Source organism: Ambystoma mexicanum, chromosome 4p (genome assembly GCF_040938575.1).
Source record: "Ambystoma mexicanum isolate Mex_15411 chromosome 4p, UKY_AmexF1_1, whole genome shotgun sequence".
NCBI classification, from domain to species: domain Eukaryota; kingdom Metazoa; phylum Chordata; class Amphibia; order Caudata; family Ambystomatidae; genus Ambystoma; species Ambystoma mexicanum.
The window spans coordinates 623765827-623788712 of record NC_090927.1 but is presented as its reverse complement, the minus strand read 5'-3'; positions in this window follow the sequence as shown (position 1 = coordinate 623788712).

Genomic DNA, 22886 nt, shown 5'->3' with positions numbered 1-22886 from the left:
ATCGCGTTCTACCGGTGGAAAAACATGCTATTTCTGTAGGAATGCAGCGCCATATCGAGTACATGGCTGCTGCCTTACCTTTCTTTTAACTGCTGCCTGTGCTGGCGACGTGAAATCACGCACACGAATACGTGATAATGTCACATCCACCTGTGTCCCGCATGTAAACACACCGGATACCAACAGCAGTGTGCAAGCTAGGATGCTAAGGTATTGACATCTTTCCCTAACTATTGTTCATGACCATGTATAGTGCATGGCTTTGAGACACATATAGCTGGATTGTGTACTTTACTGTATAAGGACATGATCCATATCGAATTTCAGTTTATCAGGTGGGAACCAACATTTGAACAGCAAAGGCTAGCTACATTATAACTGCTGTATCATCACATCGTTCTACCTCTGAAGGAGTAATGTGAAAACACATGATTCAATATACTTGTAGTGATATGGTGGTGTTTTCTAATTAGATGCTAAAAGAAAATCATCAAAACCATGGGGGTGACCAAAGTCGATTCAATACCATCAACTTAGTACAATTATGCAGAGTCATCATTTGTCATATTGGAATTCATCAGTGATAACATTGAGGTATATACAATTGCAGTATCCTTTCACACATAACATTCACTTCTTCATCATTTATTCTACCTGGAGTTACGTTATGTTATGTTATGTTAATTGGCATTTATATAGCGCCTTATATATCATTGATATGACCTCAAAGCGCTGGTAGGTTCAACGCCCTCGGGAACCGTAGTTCAGGTCAGTAGAGAGAGATAGTGTCATATGGTGCGTGGGTGCACCGGATATGTGTGCAGCTGGTGTAGTTGTTGGATGATAGCTGCTTCCTAGCGATTGGTGTGGTGCTGAAGATATCAGTTGGATGTGTGCAGTCTGGTGGGTGGACACCGAGACTGGCTTGTGGCTGCGTTAGGCCTGAGGAACGCCTATGTGAGCAGCTGGCTGGAATGTGCTCAGCTAGCTGCGTTTTATTAGTGTTATGAGGTGTTCGCGGAGTCGTGTTCGGATGTGGACAGGTAGGCTGAATTATCAGGGGTATAGTTGTGTTCTAGTTGAATGATGGTGTATAGTAGAGAGTAGGCATAGTGGTATGATATGGTGGTTATCTGTAACCACTGGGACCAGGCACCTGAACAGGACGGTGGGGACATACATAGCGACATATGGATATATAGGGACAGGGTCAGTACAGGTATATATGGGGATACAGATATGTTAGGGGATACAGATATATGAGGGGATACAGATATATAGCATATATAGGGGATACAGATACATGGCAACAACACGGGAGCAGGTGTACAGTGACACAATGCGTGGGGTGTGTTTCAACAGGTTCCACTCATTCTATTCTTTCCCATTCATTCAGTCTACTCTGACAAGTGTTTCTGCTTCGTCTACTCAGTCCATTCCATCTATGTTATCTATGTCATCTATTCCACCTATTTTATTCACTCTATTCATTCTACCCTTTCCAGTGCGGGATATGCTATCATTCGCAATTCTAACTAGGTGAGAGGTATGCTATCAATCATAATTCTATCTAGATGAGGCACATGCTATCATTCACAATTCCATCTAAGTGTGGCACATGCTATCATTTACAATTCCATCTAAGTGTGGCACATGCTAACATTTACAATACCAACTAAGTGAGTGATATGCTACCAATTATAATTCTGTCTAGATGAGGCACATGCTACCATTCACAGTTCCATCTAAGTGTGGCACATGCTATTCTTCATAACTCCATCTAAGTGTGGCACATGCTAACATTTGCACTTCCATCTAAGTATGGCACATGCTATCCTTCAGAATTCTGTCTGTGTGGCACATGCTATCCTTCACAATTCTGTCTAAGTGTGGCTCATGCTAACATTTGCAATTCCATCTAAGTGTGGCACATGCTATCCTTCACAATTCCGTCTATGTGTGGCGCATGCTAACATTGTTACACTTGTCTCAATGTGAGGCTGGCTAATTTTCACCATTTTGTCTGTGACGGCCACTAGTTATAATTGTCAGGTATGTTAGTATGTTATGCAGGACAACATTTACAGTCCAGCCTTGAATTAGATTGGTGGTCAGATCTCTCTAGGTGTGCATGGTGTAAGTCTTTGGCAGTTTACGTTATGGGAAGGTAAGGTAGAGTGGCGGGGGCTTTCTGGAGAAGAGTAATTGCTCTACACCCCACCCATGCCACACTTACAGTTTTGTTGGTGTCTGTCCGCTGCTGGCTTCACTGGCTTCCCCTGCGGACACCTGCAGACACTTTCTGGATCTGCCTGTGTTGGAGCCGCCCTTAGCCGATGGGGCTGCACGGGCAGAGGGCTGCCCTGGAGAAGTCCTTTATGACCCATGTATGGACCAATCATGGGCGGTGGGGGGTATGGGAGGCGGGAGGAGGTGGGATCAGGAAGGGGTTTCCTCAGTGATGCAGCCGCGGGGCTCGGTGGGGGAAACACTTAAAAAAAATAAACAGCATAAATGGGGCTGGGGGCACAAGCACTTACCTGCATGGGGATTCTGCAAAGGCAGTGAGCGGGGATCCACGGGTCGTTAGACCCAGAATCTGAGCCTACATGGACCAATCACGGGCGGTGGGCGGGATGGGAGGTGAGAGGAGGTGGGATCAGGAAGGGGTTTCCTCTGGGCTGCGGACGTGGGGCTTGGGTGGGGGAAACACTTTAAAAAAGAAATAAACAGCTTAAATGGGGCTGTGGGCACAAACACTCACCTGCCTGGGGATTCTGCAAAGGCAGTGAGTGGGGATCCACCGGTCGTTAGACCCAGAAGCTGGGCATACATGGATCAATCACGGGCAGTGGGCGGGAAGGGAGGCGGGAGGAGGTGGGATCAGGAAGAGGTTTCTACAGTGCTGCAGTCGCGGGGCTCGGGTGGGGGAAACACTTTTAAAAAAAATATTAATCAGCCTAAATGGGGCTGGGGCACAAACACTCACCTGCCTGAGGATTCTGCAAAGGCAGTGAGCGGGGATCCACGGGTTCTTAGACCCAGAAGCTGGGCCTACATGGACCAATCACGGGCAGTGGGCCGGATGGGAGATGGGAGGAGGTGGGATCAGGAAGGGGTTTCCTCGGCGCTGCGGCCGCGGGGCTCGGGTGGTGGAAACACTTTTTTTTAATTAAAGAGCCTAAATGGGGCTGGGGGCACAAACACTCACCTTCCTGGGGATTCTGCAAAGGCAGTAGGCGGGGATCCATGGGTCGTTAGACCCAGAAGCTGAGCCTAACGTAGCCTCCAATCTCTCAATCCAGAAGGTTTCTCTTTTGTTAAGTCTTTTTGCCAGATCCTTGTGTGGGTCTCTTTTGCTTATCATTTCCACAATCTGAAACCAGATTTGTGTGCGATGTTGTGTCTGTTTTCTAGCCAGTGCCTGGCCACAGCTGAGTTGGTATTCTTGGTCCTGATGCATGAGCGGTGCCCTTTCCATCTTTGCTTGCATGGCCTTTTGGACTGTCCAACAGAATAGACCCTACATGGGCATTTAATAGTATAAATCACATACTTACTGTCACATGTGCAACAGTTTTTATTTACATTTTTTCACCTGATCTAGGGTGATTAATCAGATTGCCATTTGTCACAAACCCGCAGTTTGTGCAATGCAAGCAGGGACACAAGCCTATTTGCTCAGTCAATTGGGGATTTCTAGTTGGTCTAGTTTTAACAAGTTGGTCTCTGAAGTTAGTACTTTTCTTGTATGCAAATGTGGGTTGGTCACAAAACAAATATTCCGCTCTGTTGTCACAAGTAAGAGTTCCCCATTTCTTCTTGATGACATATTTAATGCATCCACTCTGAATGGAATACTTAGAAACATGTACCAATGCTGGTGGTTCCTTTTCAGCACGTATCCCAGTAAGTAGGTTGTTTTGTTTAACACTAGTAAGTTCCCTTGCTGCATTGACCTCCTTGGGTTTGTAGCCACGGGCAGAGAATTGTTCTCCAATTTTGAGAATCTCTTCCTCATAGTTTTTGGAATCACTTACGATTCTCCTGACACCACGTAGCATCTGACTGTAAGGCAAATTCCAAATGAGACTTGGTTGATGAAAACCTAAAATGTGTAATAGGTTATTCCTATCTGTTTCCTTTCCGGACATGTTGGTTACGTATTTACATTCACTTGGCGTGATCTTAACATCAAGATAATGAATACAATGTTCTGAACCTTCACTGGTGAATTGAATAATGGCTCTATGGTGTTTAGATATGTGAGAAAACCTTCCAAACTCTTGGATGTTCCCTTCCATACCCCAAAGATATTGTTGATGTACCGTACACAGATGCACAGATAGTTGCGCCAAACTGGATGGTCCATGTTAGGAAATATTCTCTTAACTGCACCTTTCCTTCCATCTTTATGGAACCCCTAACCTTTTTTCTTTTTTTTTAGAATCTGACCTGTACTTTTTGCAGTATAGTGAAGCCTTAAGCTTCACTGCACTGCCTTTGCTCACATGTTATGGGGAAATTGATATGTCCTTCGGGCTATCAGTACTGTGAAACAATGTTTTGCTTAGTTGTGTTACTGTGTTACTATTTTGGTTACTTTTGTGTCACTTCTGGTAATTTTTTATCATTGCACATAGCAGCTTAGACAGTGCAATGGGGTGCATTTTATTTTGCCCTAGTCTAATACTCAGAGGATTTTTGGTTACTCTAGATGTGCTTAAAAGATAGGCTGGTGACAGCAGTGACTTTTCTCCACTTTTTGGGGAATTTCGTTTTGGCTTTACTGTGTTTACCACGGTTGCCTAATAACTGTGGCTAATGGTCATAGATGGCTGTACCACGAGATTTGTCGCCTGTTCTTATCCATCTTGTTGTTCAGCCTTCTTCCTGGCCTCGGAGGCCAGGAAAATCCTTATAAGGACTTCCTGTGCCCGGGAAAGTCACACCTTTTGGCGTGCTACGAGGGCTATTTGTGTTTGCAGGCAGGATGTGGGCTGGGTCAGTCTGACTCCAATCCACATTCTGGTTTCTGTGTATCTGTTCCCGCCAGTGGTCCTGATTGGACCACTTCTGGGGTGTGTGTGTCCTTCTATTGGCTAGTGGGAGTTTCAGCTCCTACCTGGATTTTAGGATAAGAAGAGGACCCCTGCAACCATTCTTCAGAGATCCTGGAGAAACCTGAAGGAGCCAAGTATTCTGTCCAGCTGTGTGACCCATGAAGAAACCTGAAACCTGACTGAAGGAGGCCTGGCAACCAACTTCCCCTGTCTTGCTTGTGACCTTCAGTAGTCCTGCTAAGGTGCTATAAACCTTGGAGTGGAGGGACCATCCGTTCCCGATGTCTGCTCAGTGCCCTGGCAAAGACAGCCTTCGCAAGTGCCCGGGAACCGACCTGCGGCTGACCAGCTTTATTTTTGGGCTACCGTGCTAGCGATGTCACTGCACCGAGTTTTGGCACGAAAATTGGTGGACTCTCAGCTGCCACGGCAAGGCTCCCTGCTGCGGAATTTTGGCCTAGCACAAAGGGGACCTGAGATGGACTGGAAAGTCTGACTATGGCTACTGAGTCCTGTTGTATCGCTGTGCGTGGCGTGCATCATCCAAAACCTGCTTACATGACCCGAGTCCAGGCCTGAGAGGGGTGCTGCATCAAGTGTTTTTGCATTCTTCGACTGAGAGTCCTTGCACCAGCAAAAGACACCAACCGGAGTGGAGCTTGAACCTGCAACCTCTGGAAATTGAGAACTGTAGATTTTGGCAGGTTAAGCAACATAGGACTTTGTTCTACCAAGCCTGAGGAAGATTCGAGGTAGGGGGTGTAAATTACTGAGCTTTTAACCTACTTGATACATTCTGCAGCAAATCCATTTTCTACAGCCACACATTTAATCTTCCCAGCACAACTGTATGACAATTCTCTTACAACATGGCTTTCAGTAGTGTGCCACCGCCCATGTTTTTTATGTCAGATGTTGGCGAGCCGGCAATTCCATGGAAGAGGTGGATTAAATCATTTGAACATTACGCCGGTGTTGTGTGTGGCCAAAACTGCAGCGTGGAAAAGAGGAAGTCCCTTTTGATGCATTGTTTGGGCCCAGCAGGGCAGGAGAAGTTTGAAGACCTGCCGGATCTACTTCCCAATGAAGATATCGACCTGAATGAATACGAACGATCAGTGAAGAAAATGGGCAAACATTATGAAAAGAAACTGAGCACAATCCTAGAACGTTATAAGTTTGGGAAGAGGACTCAAGGAGAAGGTGAAAGTATAGAACAATACATTACAAATTTGAGGAAATTGGCTAAAACATGTAATTTTAATGCCCAACTGGATGAGAGATTAAGGGATCAATTCATGTTGGAGTGTAGGAGCAGTAAAGTAAGAGAAAGGTTGTGGGCTGAGGACGACCCCACTTTGGACACAGTTTTACGTGTGGCCATGGAGGTGGAACACACCGAAAAGTGTGTCAAGGAGTTGGAGAACAGACTACAAAATACTGAAATTAAACATGAAATCTCCAAGGATAAGACTACTATACCCACAGCGATCAAGAATAATGAGTCCATTGCTCAAGTGACAGAAACTCCCGGTAAAAGATACAAGTCAGAAAGGAGTGGAAGACTGTCTTGGAATGACGATAAAAGAAAAAAACCTAGCCTCAGAGTCAGCAATGGAGATGGGAGGAAGAAAAGTCCACGCAGACGAGGAGATGAACCTAGAAAGAAGAATACAGGGAGATGTTTTAGATGTGATAGCATAGATCATTGGGCAGATAACCCAGACTGCCCTGCCCTGAAAATTATATGTGGGAAATGTAAAGGTAAAGGACATTATGCTCGATGTTGCAGAATGCAGAACACTTCCACTAATTGGATAGGAAACGACGAGTGTAGTGATGAAGATGGAGAAGAATGTGTGTTTGTTGTAACAGATGAAGAAAATGGGCAAGAGATGGAAAGTCCCAGAGCTGTAGTGTGTGTTGATGGTACCGACATGCACATTATGATCGACTCAGGAGCTAAATACACTCTGATACCACAAAATCTCTGGGACAGAAAGAGACATGAGTATCTACATGAACCAGACATAAGACCCAGAGCATATGAGGAAGTTAAAATAGATGTCATTGGTTGGTTCTGGGGAGCACTCAAGTTCAAAGAGAGGAGAGCCAACGGAAAAATATACATAACAAAGAAGGGGAGAACACCTTTGTTAAGCTGGACTCACCAGAGCAAATTAAAAGTGAAGTTAGATGCCGCATCTGACGAAGCAGTATATTCAATTGAAAGTGGTACTGGAGGAATTCGAAGAGTTAAAGAGACCACAGATAATGTTGACATAATGAAGGAAATTTTCAGGGAAGAAATTGGATGCTTACGTGGGTTTGTTCATTAGATTAAAATGAAGACAAACCATGTTCCTGTAGTGCAGAAGTTGCGCAGCATCCCACTCTCTATGAGAGAAGAAGTCAAAAAGGAAATTAAATTATTGGAAGATCAGAAGATAATTGAAAAAATAGAAGCCAGTGAATGGGTCTCACCATTAGTAGTCTTGAGAAAAAAATCCGGAAAACTGAGAATATGTGTGGACATGAGGGAATTAAATAAAAATGTGATCCCAGACAGACATCCACTTCCTAACATACAGGAAATTGTGTCCACCATTGGACCTTCAAAGTATTTTTCTACTCTTGATCTGAGGTCAGCATACCACCAAGTTAAGCTGCATGAAGAATCTAAGAAGATGACAGCGTTTATTACACCGGATGGATTGTACCAATACAGGAGACTGCCTTTTGGGTTAGTATCAGCTGCTTCAGTATTTCAAAGGATCATGCACCAACTGTTTGAAGGTGATGAAGGAATCATTTGTTTCCAAGACGATATTTTAGTGCATGCCATTGACCAAAAGGTACATAATGAAAGATTACAACACGTTTTTAAGAAATTATATGAAGCAGGAATGACCCTCAGTAGAGACAAATGTAACATCAATCGCAGTGAAATTGAATATTTAGGGCATACCATTTCTGCTGGAGGTATAAGGCCAAAGAAGCAATTGGCTGATGCCATAGTAAATATGCCAAGACCAAAAACAAAAGAAGAGGTGCGGACGTTCATGGGGATGGCGGAGTACTATTCTAAATTTATAAAGGACTTTGCAGTGCACACAGTTCCACTCCGTGAACTTTTAAAAAGGAAGATATTTGAATGGAACAAAGAATGTGAGGAGGAATTTGAAAATATCAAATTGGAATTAAATAGGGCACCATTGTTGAAGAATTTCAAGAGTGGGAGGAAGACCATAATTACAACAGATGCAAGCAACTTGGGATTAGGGGCTGTTGTCACCCAAGAAGTTGATGGAAAAGAAGTTTTAATTGCTTTTGCATCAAGATTATTAAAAGGTGCAGAAAGGTCGTACGCTGCAATAGAGAAAGAAATTTTAGCCATCAAGTGGACGACAGAAAAATTCAGAAATTTCATCTGGGGAGTGGAAGTAGAGATTCGCACTGACCACAAACCATTAATACATGTCATTATGAATAAAGGTTTGGACAATGTATCTAACAGAATCAAAAGATGGGTTGTACTTTTGCAAGAATACAATTGTACAGTACGATATGTACCAGGAGTGAAAAATCGTGCTGCTGACTGTCTGTCGAGGCTTACCAATACTTCTGAAGCAGACGACGAAGGTGAAAATAATTCGGAAGTGGTTTTGAATATAGAAACATTATCTATATCTCAAGCTGAGTGGGAGGAAGCTGAGAGGCAAGATGATAATATAGCTAATTTGAAACAGATTATACAAAACGGTGAAAACCTGAGGAAAGTCAAATTTGAGGAATCCAATCTCATAGAATACTGGAGAGTAGCGGATGAACTCAATGTGACGAATGACAGAATCATGAGAGGAGATCGAATAATTCCACCTGTGGGCCTAAGACAAAGAATCGTTGAATTAGGTCACGAAGGTCATCAAGGGATAGTGAAGACTAAACAGAGAATACGTGATGATTTCTGGTGGCCAGGATGCGATCTGCAAATCGAGAGAATCATCAGAGAATGTATCCTTTGTAATCAGAGTGACAGAACATGTGTGAGTGTGAAGTACCCGATGGTAATAACAAACATTCCAGGAAAGGTATGGGATGAGATAGGCATGGATATACTCGGACCTATTCATTGTGATGGTAAGCAACAATTTTTCTTGGTGGTCATAGACCTTTTGACCAGATGGGTGGAAGTTTTAATTAAGCCTAACATGAATGCAAAGATAGTTATAGAATTTCTGTCAGAAATATGTGACAGAGAAGGGATCCCAAGAAGAATTTTAACGGACAATGGTGTCCAGTTCAGGTCAAGAGAAATGGAGAAATTCTGTGCCAATAATTCCATTGTACACAAAACAAGCGCAATATACCATCCACAAACGAATGGAGTAGTTGAGAGATTCAACAAAGTTCTCAAAGACGCCGTTCGCTGGCCGTGGGCTAATGGGCTTAGCTAGGAAGAAGCAGTAAGAAGAAAAATAATTGCTCATCGTTTCACGCCACATAGTACAACAGGTTTATCGCCTTTTGAATTGAGTAGAGGACGCAAAGCAAATACCAAATTGACTCAATCCTGGTTGGGGAGGGAGACTGTGGTGAGGAAAGATTTTGGAGAAGCGGTAGAAAACATCAGGGATACACAGATTAAGAACAAAGTAGCTCATGACAGTCATGTAAAGAAAGGAAAAGAGAATGAGGTCCCAAGAGTGGGCGGTTTAGTAAGAATTAAATTGTCTCCAGTACTAAGAGATGGACCTTGCAAATGGTCCAAACCAGTGAGTGTGATTGAAGTTTTCAAACACGCGGTGAGGGTGCAAGATGGCAGAGTTTGGAATATGGAAAGAGTGTGTGTGATGAAATCGTGCAGAAGTGGGATGAATGGAGAAACAATGTGCAGAGAACAACCAAGTCATAGCAGTAGTGAAGACATGAAAGAGAATGGTGAACATGTGAGACCAATGTTGAATAGAAAGGCAATGTCACTAATTTCCTTGCCAAAAGTAAAATCAGATTCTTCACGTGTATCGAGAACAGGAAGGATAATCCGCAAACCAGACCACATGAAGGACTTTGTCTAAAAATACGGAGTATGCAGAACGAGGAAGAGATCTTATCAAACTATTGTTCAAATAACAGCAAGAAATTAAGGAGGGGAGATGTGTAATGTAATACACTCTTCGTCTTTTCATCACGAGGCGTTGCGCGAGCTCACCTCGTGATGGAAGGACGAATGGAATGTTATGACACGCGACAAGAACGAGCGTTTCAAATGCAGCCGTTCAGTTGCTGCCCATGGTCGGTGGGGCCTGTCCACATATACTTTAGTTCTAGTAGATAATTAAATATTCTGTTTACCTCATAAGCTTCCTGGTCTTTCCTCCGGTACTTCAAGATCAGAGAGAGAAAGATAGGTCAACTTCCCCTTCTTATAGTCCCTGAGTCTCAACAGATCAGATCAATAACAATCTGAATAGTTCACAAATTGTTTAGACCACCACTGTATTATTGAAATTTGACATCTTCATTTATTTTAGTACATATTATAACATTAAAAAAGGCCTTTAAACAGGTTCTATACATTTTAGCCTAATAACACATATTTCTAAACCTGTGCTCAAGCACTTACACTCTTAGAGGTGTCAGTACACCATACTGTTGGCACTGAGTGCCACAAAGAGAGAAAATCAAACCACCATTATAAAAAAAAGATTCTCGGAAAAAGGGAAAACGGTCTAAGCTGCTGTTAATCTGTATTGCTGATTCACCAGTTCAAGGAGAACCTCGCCTCAAAGGCGACGGTTATACCTGCATAATTAAATTCAACGGTTATTGTCTATAGACACAGCTGTTTCTTCTTTGATGTTTTAATACAGCCTCTCTGTATCACTGTCCCACATTCTTTCGGGGTGTACCTAATGATACCAATTGAAGAGGGACACCCTTATGATGCTTAAAGTAGTTTAAAAGGGAGAGGAAACACAAGATGGTTGCAGTTTCCTCAGATCTAGTTGACATATGTTTCGGCCATAACAACTCCTACAGTTCACCCTCACAGTGCTGTTGGTCTGTTTGATTAAGGCCGTCTTCAGGACAGAGGAATTGCTTCACATGTAGTGTATACTTCCCAAATTCACAATTGTTTGCAAGGTACTCTAAAAAAAAGTTAAAAACATCTTTTAAAAAAATGTTAATTGGTGGTTTCTGTTTATAAGAAAGGTATTTTGTTCTAATGCCCCCATGAATTGACTGACCTGTATCTTGCTTAGATTTCTTCGGGATGTTTAGATAAACCTGGCGCCGTCTGGCTGCTCTCTGGGTGCTTAATTCAACAGATGTGGTTTTTCATCATACCTATGGGTGTATATATACCCGTTTTAGCACTAATCACAATTACTTTCATTGCATTTGTTGTTTTACGAAAGGATGTAACCTTTCTTCTATACAGAAAAAGGTACCTTTGGCTTTCAATCCGGAACAGCTATTATTGTTGTTATAATGCCGTACTGCACTTGGTATTTGAAGCCATGATTATTTTCTATCGGGCTGTTTGTAACGGCTCGCAGTTGTACCCACTGTCTAGAGATTAGAGGGAGGAGCCAACTGAAAGTCAGTTTCTTTGTGAGTATGAAATAAACCATAAGTAAGTATATAGGGCTCAGGAGGAACCCTGCTCCACTTTAGATCAAGCCCCATACAATAAAGAAAGTACAAGAGATTGTCAGATTTTCAGACGCCGACGCTTGTGAAGGAGACCACCTCTTGTGAGGCGGGATTGATCCCATGAAATTTACCAAATTTACCAACCTATTTGAATAAGTGAACTTTATCTCTCACCAATTAGCCCTGATTGAAAAAGGCGAGTGATTCGCCGAAACACGTGTCTCTATAGGGCAACTGTCTGTTAAAATATATTTCATGAAAATCTTCTATAGGGCAACTGTCTGCTAAAATATATTTCATGAAAATCTGACAATCTCTTGTACTTTCTTTATTGTATGGCGCTTGATCTAAAGTGGAGCAGGGTTCCTCCTGAGCCCTATATACTTACTTATACTTACCGGAGTAGGGGGTCTATCACTTCGTCACTCCACTGTTCAGCTGCCACCTCTGCTTATCTAGCGCAGGACATTGATGGTTGATATTCCAAAATACCCCCCACTGCTGTACTATTATGAAATAAACCATGTCTTTAATATTTCCAAACTTTCTTATTTATAAAAACGTGATGTTATTGTTGTAATCACCCGTTGGTGACGTTGAGGTCTTGTGAAGTTAAGTGAATACTCTATACACCTACAAGGTTGCCAGAAGTAACAGTTTATGCTTACAGATTCTCAATAAGGCCCCACTGTTCTATTAAGTATCTTACTCGCGGCACACCCGATTGGTGATAGAATATCGACGGGAAAGAGATGACAGACGGACAACAATTGCCGCTTACCTCAGAGTAGTTTGACAGATCCTATCGTGTGCCGGTAGCTACAGCAGGAACAGGAGTTCCAAGCGGTATTGTGTATTTAGGTGAACTTTGTTTCCGGTCACGCGGTCACATGAACAAACATCATGTGACCTTCTGGAGCTAGAATATGTAGTTTCTTAAATTGAATCTACTTCCTAAATAAACAGCCCTACACTTAATATGTTTAATTTAATATGTGACGGTTGTGGCAAGGGCAACTGACGCCGGATTCATAAAACAAAGAAAGAGGCGATCGCTTAATTCTTAAAACGGCTAGCCTGTCATATTGCTCGCAGCATTGTACGACCCCACGGGGTTCTGGGAATTGTAATTTGTCATATATACCATAGAGACAAGGCACTAATTAGACTGAGTCTCAAACAGAAATGTATATGCATACAAATTCATGCGAAATCAGGGACTTAATATAGGCATTACATTAACAAAAGGAAAATGGCTAATTTGCTCATGATTTCCTGATTGTGTCGTGCCCTCATTTTGAGGAATGCATCACAGTAGCACACATATATGTGATGGGTTTATAAGAATGTGTAAATCTTTTTCACGGTTACGTGGGCAAGCACATAGTTCCATGAGCAGAAAATATAAATGGAAATGTCAGTGATTTTCAAGAGGTCACCGGACTGGAGCAATCTGAATAGTATTCTATTAGATTAAGACTACCAATAGAGGTTCAACACCTGGAGAACAAATATGACAATGACTTACAGGAATACATTCCATTCTACGGCCACATTCAGTCCCTGTTTAACTGAATTTGTGTCATAGACCCATCTCTGTTCGCTGCGTGTCAGTGTGAGATCTCGATTTCCACTCCTCGGGGCTTGTTTAGCCACTTGTACCACACACCAGAGCATTTCGGTTGGTTTATGCTGTTTTTTTATATAGTGTGCTACCAAAGGTTTGTTCTCTATTTGTTTTCTTATGCACTATTTGTGCTCGCATATACGCTGTCTCACCTGGCATTTGGTCTTTCCAATATAAATAAGATTACTAGGGTATATTATAACATACACTACCCATGCTGTTAGACAATTTGTAAATTCAGTGAGTTAACATGTGTGCCTAGAGTAATACTCTTCATGTCCCTTGTTTGTGGACAGACTGAACATTTGCCACATTTATGGTGGCCAGTGACTGGGGGAAGACCCCATAGTGTACTTTGAGTGTGCGTAGGTGTTTGTTGTAGAGGGTACGTGTGTACCAGGCTATCTTTCAAATTCTTTTGCCATTTAAAGGCAAAACGAGGTATGGAGGAATGAAGGTCCTCGGGTGTTATCATATCTCAGTGCCTGAGAATAACTTTCCGTAAGGAGCTACTGATGGGGCTGAAAGTGCTAATGCACATCATCTTACCTAGAACAGTTTTTGGCAGGGTGTGTAGACATGTATCCCTGTGCATATGTTGGGCACGTTTGTGCGCCCTTTGTATCGTTGATTTCGGGTATCCCCTATCTTTCAGTCTTGTTTTTAACGCCGAACCATGAAATGTATAGTCGGCTAACTGTGAACAATTTCTACGAATCCGCAGAAACTGGCCAAAGGGGATATACCTTCTTTCAGACTCTTCGGGTGGAAGCTGGCATAATTTAGCAACATATTTTTGTCTGTAGGTTTTTTATAGAGCACTGTTTTTAGTGTACCATTATCCGTTTTCACGGTTTCCAGATCGAGAAAAGAGACTCTTTGCGTATTGTATTCAATGGTAAATTGTATGCACAGATTTTGGGTGTTCAACCATGTATGAAACTCCATAAATTGAGTTTTTGAGCCCCTCCAGACCATACACATGTCATCGATGTATCTAAGCCATGTTTCAATGTTTTGGCTAAATGGGCTGGTAGGGTGATTGATGGAATTTATCTCAAAGTTGTCCATATAGAGATTCGCCAGGTCGGGGGCGAAGGTGGCGCCCATGCTGGTTCCTTGTAGTTGATTGAAAAAAGTGGTGCCATATAGGAAGAAGTTTTCTCTCAGTGCCAGGCGTATACATTCCAGAATAAATGCTGTTGGTACTTTTGTTAGAGTGGTGGTACGTGAGTCTAGGTATTTTGCCATCACTGTTTGACAGTCCTTTTGTGGTATGCTAGTATACAAATCAACCACATCAAGAGTAACTAGCAAGTCTTCTGATGTTATAGGGAGGAGACTTATGGTGTTGATCATACTTGTGGTGTCTTTGATGTACTACCGCATTTGACCTACAAAAGGCTGTAGAAACCAATCGGTGTACATGGAAAGGGGTTCTAGAATTGAATTAATGGCAGCAACTATTGGTCGTCCTGGTGGAGTTGACAAACTTTTGTGCAGCTTCGGAAGAATATAGAAGGCTAGAGTGGTGGGGCTGTTGTTAACTAAGAATGAATGTTCATCATCATCAATACACCCTTCTTCTAGGGCATGTTCAATGAAACTAGTAATTTCTTCCTTTAGTCTATTGGTGGGGTCGTGTGGAAGTTCCCGGTAGGCTAGGGGATAAATCAAGTGTTTCAGAACCTCCTTCTCATGTCATGTTTGTCCCAGAGGGCAATCCCTCCGCCCTTATCAGCCGGCTTAATGACGAAAGTGTCATTGGATTTTAGTTTGGTGAGGGCTTCCCTTTGTACTTTTGAAAGATTGTCTTTGCAGTTGTTGCTAGTCTGTAATAAAGTTTGTGTTTCCTTGATAATGCGAATGTTTCACCATTGAGTTTAACGGTGTGAATCTTGATGGTGATTTCAGACCAGTGATGTTAATTTACTTCTTAGGTTCTGAAGAATTCCTGAAAAAATATTTCAGTCTGATGACCCGGAAGAACTTTTGGAGCTCAACTTCAGTTTCAATGTTTCTAGCTCTGGAAGTCAGCACAAAAGACAAACCCTTCATTAATACTTGTTCCTCTGCTGGTGATAGAACATATTGTGTCAGATTGTAAATGGGTATCACCAATTTTGCGGGGGACCCTGCCAATTCCTCGTTTGCACCTGTTTGTGAAAAATGTCCACAGATGGTATACTGATGGGTGGCATAAAGGAGCTCTTGCTCCTAAATTCCTGCATTTGTTCTTCATGATCCTCTAATGTCCCAACATTGGTTTCCTCAATTTCATCACAAAAGACCATGGGCCTCATTACGGCCATGGCGCTCCCGTAATGAAGGGTGCCAGTATGGGACCGTCACCCTTCATTACGGGATGCCCTATAATGAGGTTCCCTTACAGGACCCGTTAAGGACTCCTGGTCAAACCAGGCTTCCTTATCGGGTCCCGCGAGAGGACCAGGGAGCTAATAATGGGCGTTATTAGCTCCCTCCCCATTCCCATTGAGCCCTATGGGCGCTCAAATGGGAATGGAGATGGGTTTTTCCAATGAGGACTTACCGGGTACTCCATGGTTGGAATAGCCTGGTAAGTCCTCATTGGAGGAACCCGGTCCTGCACTCTCTTATGGAGGCAGCCATGCCCTCATTAAGGGCATGCCTGCCTCCATACTCGTAATGAGGCCCATGAGTTTTAACTTTCTTACACATATAAACAGTTCCACCTTAGTATCAAATAGTGAGCTGCTATATGTGGGAACAAAATTCAGGCCCCTCTGCAGGGTATTCATTTCAGTGCTGCTTAGGATTCTTTTAGATAAATTCACTACTAGGTTTTCTTCTATCACTTCTAAGGACAGCATCTTGGAAACTTCCTCCTTGATGGCGTCCCTGACCTTATCGGACATCTGGTGAATCGTACTTTTCACCAACTTACTGTCACCAGCTAAGTCCTTCCTGCTGCCGCTGATGCCACCTGTTGACCCTCGGAAGTGCCAACTTCCCACGCTTCAGCACTTCCCAGTTTGGAAACTCCCAAGCCAATTTCCCAAGAGTTCCTGGGATCACTTTTTATTAGACTTCACGCCGAACCTTTAACAACTGAATTTGCTTTCTTAGACCCCACTGTTCACTGGGATGTACCTCTAGGGCCCCCTCCCGGGCTTTCTCATGAGCTCTCTGCACTCCCTGTTCCATCACAATCTCTGGTAAATCCAGTAAGGATGCCCCCAATGCAGGGTTGAGGAGTGTATGTATTTTGCCCTCTAACCGGAACTGTAGAATGAAGGGGATTTCCACTAATAGCTAACTCCTTCTTCTAAGGAGCTCCTCTGTAACCAGCTTCATTTGTCTCTTCTTCATCAGGGTGGCCTGCGTGATGTCCTGAAATATCTAGACTCTGCAATCTTGAAATACAACATATTTCTTGTTACTTGCCTTGCTCAGGATCGCCTCCTTCATCTTGAAGTCATGCAGATCTGGCACTATATTCCATGGCAGGGGATCTTTGTACGCCCTGGGGGCAGGGGGCAACCCGATGTACCCTGTCGATTTTAACTTCATTTAACTTGTCATTTGGAAGCACCTCTGAGAACAGCTGTTTGACACAAGCTTTAATGTTGTCTGCTTCTGGACCTTCCTTAAGGAAACGGATGCATAGGTTTTCTCTCCTTGCTCTATTTTCTAAATCATCACACTTCAGTTGCAGGGTTGCGGTGGTCCCCCTCAACTTCTCCACCTTATCAGAAAGCTAGGGGACCTTAGTCTCCAAAAGTTCAATAGCTTTTTCCTTTTGGTCCATCCTGCCCCCGAGGCTTGCTGTGTTAGTCCTGTTGTCACTTATTGCATCCAACAGCTCATTTTTTAAACTCGAAATTTCAACCTGGAAGGCCTCTTTGATGTCTACCTTGAGGGACTGCAGCGAGTGAAGCAGGTATTCAGATGTTAGCGGGGGCTACCCTGTTCTGCCTCCCCACCAATATTGTCCTCACTGTCTCCATCTTCCAGTCATCGTGGCCCACTTGACAGGGCTAGGAACGTCTGCATGGTATTGTCTCTGTTCCTCCATGCCGCCTTCAGCATTGCTGTATCTTGATTTGTACTGCAAGGCTCCGTAGGGCTCCCTCCTGACTGAGCGCAGCATGTAATTTCAGAGACACCCGGGAGGCAGGCAAATGGTCCGCCCGAGGCAGAGCGTGAAGTTTAGTCCGCCCCACGGAGAGTGGAGGGGCGTCATTTAGGAGAGGGCCCACTGTTGCTATTTCCTCCAGGCCCTCTGTGCTGCCCCTTCTCGATTTTATTCCTCTCCCTCATGGCCCCACTCGGCTGGAGCCACCCTCCTCTCACCTATTGCAGCCAGGTTTATGACCACTCTACTCGGAGGGCTCTGTCCCGAGCGGGTGTTTTCCAGTGGTCACAGACGCTGCTCTGAGAGGACACCGGCTGTCCTCATCACACTGCGTGCAATTCAGGCAAGTCAGGCAGCACATGTTGCTGCAGCTCCACCAGGACGCTGCTGCTCTGTGGCGCCAGCTGCCATCTTTACTGAGGCTCCGTGTCCCCCACTGCACTTCTCCAGCTTCCTCCGGCGCCGCACTGACAGGGATACCACCTGCATTGATTCTCAATCTCGTCGGGACGCCATGCCGGTTGACTCTGACCGCAGAGAGTGGTCTCTGCCACTTATGAGCGCAGCCCAGGAGCGGTCTAGGAGGATGCCTCTGCTTGGTGTGCCATCTTGACCACACCCCCAGGCTATATTTCTGAATTACATGGTGTGTTGAATGATTTGTGCTCTTACCTTTACAACTTGTGCACAAGTTGGCTAGGATGTCTGAGGAAAATGTCAGAGAAGGCCTCAGAAGTACCACACACCTGCTGCTAAACTGGACAGCTACTGCGTGTGCCCTCTGTGACTAAAAAAGCAATGGTACATTGTCTACACCTTGATGTCATGCTGAAACAACTCAGAAACGTAAACAGGGGATGTGCAACACAAATAAGAAGTGTACAGGTTCCTGAAAATTGAGCAAAACGACATTTCTGTGGATAGGATCAGCCATTTTGTAAAGGCCTTGCTACTGTGTAAGCTGGGTCTAGATTTGTAGAATTCTGTAGCAAGAGCTCCCTTGGTCTACCCTGACCTGTGTATAGACACACACATAAATAAACATTCACAAATACATACACAGACAGCGATTTGTGAGGCACTGACATTATATGATTGGGTACTTGCACTATTTTCGAGCTGTTGCCATGTTATGGACAGGTCAATTATGTCAGTGCTTGGAAAATGTCTATTATTTGATTTCTAGCTACATCTATCATGTAATAACATCATATTTTGCAGAAACAGCCTGGACTTTCCAAGGATCGAGCTGATCTTCCTCACAATACATTTTGACAAAATGATGAGCAGCACTGATCTGCAGGGGTGTTGCTAGGTCTGAAAAAGACCCGGGGCTACGCTGTTGTCGCAACTGTCGGGACTGGGGGCTAACTAGCCTTTTGGTTGTAGCTCCTGAGATTCTATTCGGGGCTACAACCAAAAGACCAGGGGCTATAGCCCCCTTACCACCCCCCTAGCAACGCCTCTGCTGATCTGGATACAGTTGTGACTAAGACCAATGTCACCAAAAGATTAAGTGCAAAATAGTTGTCCTGATCACATTGCACTCTAGCCACTTCCGCTAATATACAACACTACGTGATAAAAGCCCACTGGCAACGGGTAATCAAAAAACAACAATAGTTTTCTTGGTTGCTTATTTAATGGGTGAATCCAATAATCTGTTCAACAGCCAACACGTGTTTCGAATTTACAAGGACTTCCTCAGGGAAAAATAAATTACGCAAGCTTCAAATCATGAATGTTTCCAGAAGATCACTGATAAGCCACGTAGTCAACAGACAGGTAATGTGTATTCAATTGCTTCCGTGCATCATCTACAGTAACCCATTGCATCACAATGTCCTCATGTATGCTGAGTGTGTTATATCCAGTTCCCAAATGGGTTCAGATGCGGCATTTGAACCAATATGGGAGCTGGGTATACCACATTCTGCCAGTGTTACTGAGAGCACCCACAAAGCATCTCTACAGCCCTCTACTTCTGCTTAGCATTCCAAGGGCTGCATGGTTAGTCGTGTCTTTTGACTTTCACGTTTATGGCATTTTTCATTCCCACTGGAAAGCTAATGTAATGCTAATGAAGGAATTTACTCATACGACGATAGTCCTATGGCATTGCCAACTGCCTGTCAAACTCCCTGGGCATGCTAATGTAGCAAAAACGACATATGTAGTGTTTTAAGATGCAAAAAAGCGCAATCAGTTTCATCTCCATTTTCCCAGCGCCATTACCGCAACATGCTGCAGTGCACAAGGCAGATCCATAGCTGTAGATATGGATTGCATTAAGTATGCACAATTTTACGCCTTTTATAATTGGGAAAACGAACCCTGTCTAGGATTTTCAGAAGAAACTGCATTCCAATTTTCATTTACTCTAATTGTTGCAATCAAATATTAAGATACTTTGAATCCTGGAGTTAAACTTGCTTATTAAATGTGTATACACAGTTCACTGCAATAAAAGCATGAATTTATACAGAAACACTAGGAAACAAACAATTAGTTCCTCGGCAGGGTGTCGTTGTAATCCACGCTGTTTCATATCATGCCTTGCCATCTTTGCTTTTTGAAACAATAAACTCTAGTTCAAAAATATAAAATAATACAAAACAATAATTCGTTGAAAACGACACCAGTAAAATCTTGCTTTTGGACACAAACATTCATGTCTTGAATACTTGCAAATGCTTCAAGCAGAATGAATTTTAAAGGCACATGTAAGTATGAGAGAGGGTGCGCCGGGGGTCTTGAGATTTATCAACGCAATAGAGGAGGCGCTTTCTTTAATTATGATGTGAAAGCACGTGCATTGTAATTTGTTACCTCTGTAGTCAGGAACATTGCACGTCTGCGATATGAAATTCAGCAATAAACTGGTTTCCTTCACAGTCAATGCCCTCTGAATGGCTTGCGATCAATACCATTCCTGTGGGCTGGTATGCACTCGTGCTATGAAACACCTAGGTTCTGGGATCTGGGACTCTTGCAGGTACAGGATATTTGACCCTGGAATCTGGAGACAGGGGACTTTGGTGCTGGAGGGATCTTCTAGAGTATAAACCAGTGAGGAAGAGGTGACGAGGTCCTGATAGTCAGCCGAGCTAGCGAGAGGCCATAGAGTGCAGATGTTGGTATACAGTGTAGATCATCCACTCTAGTGGAGACAGAGCACTAATGATGCTAACGGTGCCAACTTACCAAGATTAGGTGCCGAGATGAATTGCCGTTTAGGGGAGATAAGGGCAATGTGTATGGGTGTCCACACCATTTTGATCTATAACACTGTCAGCTGTGGGGTGTCTTGGGACCCACAGATCATTTATCCCAGAAGTTGAGCTATTTCTCTGACTGGTACAGAGGAACAGGGGGCCAGGGGGGTTGGGTGTTGAGACTTGGTGCTGATTTTCCAGACTGGCATCCAGGGCATGAATACTGATCCAGGGTTCGCTCTGCAAGGTTGAAAGTCGAGGTCCCTAACTTACTTGTGCAAAGTTTGATTTTAGGAGGTCTCACAAGGACTTGTTAACTTCTTAAACTGTCAAACTTCACTCACCCTTTTGGTAGGTGTCTTCTTTCATTCTCCAACATGCCAATAATGCAGGATTGGGGAGAGAGCTGGGGCCCAGCCTCAATAACGAAGTTACATTCATTCAAACTCTTTGACAGCCCCCTAATCGGTAGTGGCCAACAAATATGGCTTTAATTCAAAGCTTAGGGTATGGATTCCATGCAAATAATCCAATCACACTGACCAAACTGGCTTGGTTCTACTTGCCTTCTGGAAATTCCAGGCACTCTGACAATATATAGCCTCATCCATATGCTACACAAACCTTGCACAAACAATGTACAGGACCTACACTGGATGTTAGAAGGAAGGCCTCTAGGTGCCCCCACAGAGGAAATCGTTGCTTCACTCCATGAAATTGATCAAGAAAATCCCAACGGGGAGATAGGGTGTGTTCTTCCCAATAGGCAACTAGGTGAGCTATCTGGTCTGGGCCGCTTCAGGCCATATAATGGGGTATATCAGAACTTGCTTGATTTTTTTTAGCTCTGTGGTAGGAGCTTGGTCCAGCAAATTGATGAAACAGGGTTATAGCGTTTTATGATCAACTCTTGCTGTCTCCAGAGTGTTGACCAGCGCCCAAACAGCCATCATTAATTTGCAATGATTCCGATATCCTCAAAACACCCCCCCACCTCAACAATCAACCAAGTACACATTCTGCTGCACATCCTAGCTCCTCCATAACGAAAACAATGCAGTACCACTCCTATTTCCACCTCATAGAAGCAGCGAAGAGTGGCAGTATTGAAGCAAGGAATCTCTTTGCAGATGGTTAGTGTTGGGAGGACTAGCAGAGGGAGGAGCAAGACCGCAGATAGGTCAGTACAGTACCTTCCGCAATATGAAGACATAAGGGAGAGGGACTGGCAGTGTCACCTTAGCATCCAAGTCATTGTGTCATCTAACCTGGCATGATCGACATTGGCATACACATTTAATTGAGACTTTGAGGCGCCATTGTTGCTACTGTATCCTCCTTCCATGCATTTTTCACTCTAGCAATGCACATCTCTGGCCCCTCCAAGACAGTCTCCCTCAAGATGTTGTCTGGATGCAAGATTTGTTCTGATGCCTGGGTCATCTATGTAATGACCCCATATGTGCCTTCCAATTTTGCATTACCTGCAGATGGTAACTCTACGACACGTCAGGATTTCGGCTATTGGTGCCATGACAGTAGGGTGATTGTGGTGCCCATGTTTTCACAAGATGTGTCCAGGTTCTGGGGGTGCACTCTGCCCCTTCTGGGCATGACTCATTTGTTGGAGACTATTGTATGCACTCTGGTTTCATTCTCTGCAAAAGTCGTGGGTCCGCTGATAGCATTTGGATGTGCCATCTGGTAGCAAGGTGGTCCAGGATTTAGCACAGGCATTTGGGCTAGGTGATGGGAGCAGGCAGCCAGTTGTTGTAGATACTTTAGGCAGCTATGCATCGGTTCACAGGGCTGGACACACGTGCCACAGCACCAGATGTCATAGTGTTTTGTAGGGCAGGACATAAATGTCATAGTTGAGGCCAAACCATGGCAGAGTTGTGCTGCTGAGTTCTCAACAGAGCAAGTTGACGGAAGTCTGAACCAAGGAGTTTTTCAAAATGGTACACCATGAGATGAACACAGATTCTGCCATGGCTCACTATAACAAAGCAATACCCTTGTTTTTAGATCTGGGAAATAATCAGGCTGTGACGCAATAGTGAAAGTAACTGAGTTTGAAGTCTGCTGTGTTTAATTTATGTTTGTTTGTATGTATGGAGTGTTTTGTGGTGAAACTAGCTGGCAAACAGCCAAACTCTATGCAATTGTGAGGGGGTGATCTCTACTGAACCTCGCTCAATAGG